The sequence below is a fragment of the Phyllobates terribilis genome, unplaced genomic scaffold, assembly GCF_046119375.1.
Source record: "Phyllobates terribilis strain yellow unplaced genomic scaffold, ASM4611937v1 Scaffold_203__1_contigs__length_3528282, whole genome shotgun sequence".
Lineage (NCBI taxonomy): Eukaryota > Metazoa > Chordata > Amphibia > Anura > Dendrobatidae > Phyllobates > Phyllobates terribilis.
The window spans coordinates 1,169,316-1,172,988 of NW_027362963.1; positions in this window are offsets into that span (position 1 = coordinate 1,169,316).

The window sequence follows — 3,673 nt, forward strand, 5'->3', positions numbered from 1 at the left end:
TATACAGCATGGAACAATCTATGGGGCCATTATACAGCAGGGAGCAATCTAGGGGGCCATTATACAGCATGGGGCAATCTATGGGGCCATTATTCAGCATGGAGCAATCTATGGGGCCATTATACTTATGGAGCAATCTATAGGGTTATTACATCATGGAGCAATCTATGGGGCCATTATACTTATGGAGCAATCTATAGGGCCATTACAGCATGGAGCAATCTATGAGGCCATTACAGCATGGAGCAATCTATGCGGCCATTATACTTATGGAGCAATCTATAGGGCTATTATAATTATGGAGAAATCTATGGGGCCATTATACAGTATGGAGCAATCTATAGGGCCATTACAGCATGGAGCAATCTATGGGGCCATTATACTTATGAAGCAATCTATGGGACCATTACAGCGTGGAGCAATCTATGGGGCCATTATACAGCATGGAGCAATCTATGGGGCCATTATACAGTATGGGGCAATCTATGGGGCCATTATACAGCATGGAGCAATCTATAGGGCCATTACAGCATGAAGCAATCTATGGGGCCATTATACAGCATGGAGCAATCTATAGGGCCATTACAGCATGGAGCAATGTATAGGGCCATTACAGCATGGAGCAATCTATGGGGCCATTATACTTATGGAGCAATCTATGGGGCCATTACAGCATGGCGCAATCTATGGGGCCATTATACAGTATGGAGCAATCTATGGGGCCATTATACTTATGGAGCAATCTATGGGGCCATTACAGCATGGCGCAATCTATGGGGCCATTATACAGTATGGAGCAATCTATGGGGCCATTATACAGCATGGAGCAATCTATGGGGCCATTATACTTATGGAGCAATCTATAGGGCCATTACAGCATGGAGCAATCTATGGGGCCATTATACTTATGGAGCAATCTATAGGGCCATTACAGCATGGAGCAATCTATGGGGCCATTATACAGCATGGAGCAATCTATGGGGCCATTGTACTTATGGAGCAATCTATAGGGCCATTATACTTCTGGATCAATCTATGGGGCCATTATACTTATGGAGCAATCTATAGGGCCATTATACTTATGGAGCAATCTATAGGGTCATTATACTTATGGAGCAATCTATGGGGCAATTATACAGTATGGAGCAATCTATAGGGCCATTATGCAGCATGGAGCAATTTATAGGGCCATTACAGCATGGAGCAATCTATGGGGCCATTATACTGCATGGAACAATCTATGGGGTCATTATACAGCAGGGGTCATTCTATGGGGCCATTATACAGCATGGGGCAATCTATGGGGCCATTATACAGCATGGGGCAATCTATGGGGCCATTATACTTATGGAGCAATCTATAGGGCCATTACATCATGGAGCAATCTATGGGGCCATTACAGCATGGAGCAATCTATGGGGCTATTACAGCATGGAGCAATCTATGAGACCATTACAGCATGGAGCAATCTATGCGGCCATTATACTTATGGAGCATTCTATGGGGCCATTATACAGTATGGAGCAATCTATGGGGCCATTATACAGTATGGAGCAATCTATGGGGCCATCATACAGTATGAAGCAATCTATGGGGCCAGTATGCAGCATGGAGCAATCTATAGGGCCATTACAGCATGGAGCAATCTATGGGGCCATTATACTTATGGAACAATCTATGGGACCATTACAGCATGGAGCAATCTATAGGGCCATTATACAGCATAGGGCAATCTATGGGGCCATTATACAGCATGGAGCAATCTATGGGGCCATTATACAGCATAGGGCAATCTATGGGGCCATTATACAGCATGGAGCAATCTTTAGGGCCATTACACTTATGGAGCAATCTATAGGGCCATTACAGCATGGAGAAATCTATGGGGCCATTATACAGTATGGAGCAATCTGTGGAGCCATTATACTTATGGAGCAATCTATGGGGCCATTATGGAGTATGGAGCAATCTATGGGGCCATTATACTTATGGAGCAATCTATGGGGCCATTATACAGCATGGAACAATCTATGGGGCCATTATACAGCAGGGAGCAATCTAGGGGGCCATTATACAGCATGGGGCAATCTATGGGGCCATTATACTTATGGAGCAATCGATAGGGCCATTACAGCATGGCGCAATCTATGGGGCCATTACCGCGTGGAGCAATCTATGGGGCCATTATACAGCATGGAGCAATCTATGGGGCCATTATACAGCATGGAGCAATATGTGGAGCCATTATACTTATGGAGCAATCTATGGGGCCATTATGGAGCATGGAGCAATCTATAGGGCCATTACAGCATGGAGCAATCTATGGGGCCATTATACTTATGGAGCCATCTATGGGGCCATTATACAGCAATCTATGGGGCCATTATACAGCATGGAACAATCTATGGGGCCATTATACAGCAGGGAGCAATCTATGGGGCCATTATACAGCATGGGGCAATCTATGGGGCCATTATTCAACATGGGGCAATCTATGGGGCCATTATTCAGCATGGAGCAATCTATGGGGCCATTATTCAGCATGGAGCAATCTATAGGGCCATTACAGCATGGAGCAATCTATGAGGCCATTACAGCATGGAGCAATCTATGCGGCCATTATACTTATGGAGCAATCTATAGGGCCATTATACTTATGGAGCAATCTATAGGGCCATTCTACTTATGGAGCAATCTATAGGGCCATTCTACTTATGGAGAAATCTATGGGGCCATTATACAGTATGGAGCAATCTATGGAGCCATTATGCAGTATGGAGCAATCTATGGGGCCATTATGCAGCATGGAGCAATCTATAGGGCCATTACAGCATGGAGCAATCTATGGGGCCATTATACTTATGGAGCAATATATGGGACCATTACAGCGTGGAGCAATCTATGGGGCCATTATACAGCATGGAGCAATCTATGGGGCCATTATACAGCATGGAGCAATCTATGGGGCCATTATACAGCATGGAGCAATCTATGGGGCCATTATACAGCATGGGGCAATCTATGGGGCCATTATACAGCATGGGGCAATCTATGGGGCCATTACACTTATGGAGCAATCTAAAGGGCCATTACAGCATGAAGCAATCTATGGGGCCATTATACAGCATGGAGCAATCTATGGGGCCATTATACTTATGGAGCAATCTATAGGGCCATTATACTTATGGAGCAATCTATGGGGCCATTATACAGTATGGAGCAATCTATGGGGCCATTATACAGTATGGAGCAATCTATGGGGCCATTATACAGTATGGAGCAATGTATAGGGCCATTACAGCATGGAGCAATCTATGGGACCATTACAGCATGGAGCAATCTATGGGGCCATTATACAGCATGGAGCAATCTATGGGGCCATTATACAGCATGGAGCAATCTATGGGGCCATTATACAGCATGGAGCAATCTATGGGGCCATTATACAGCATGGAGCAATCTATGGGGCCGTTACAGCATGGAGCAATCTATGGGGCCATTATACTTATGGAGCAATCTATGGGGCCATTACAGCATGGCGCAATCTATGGGGCCATTATACAGCATGGAGCAATCTATGGGGCCATTATACTTATGGAGCAATCTATAGGGCCATTATACTTATGGAGCAATCTGTGGAGCCATTATACTTATGGAGCAATCTATGGGGCCA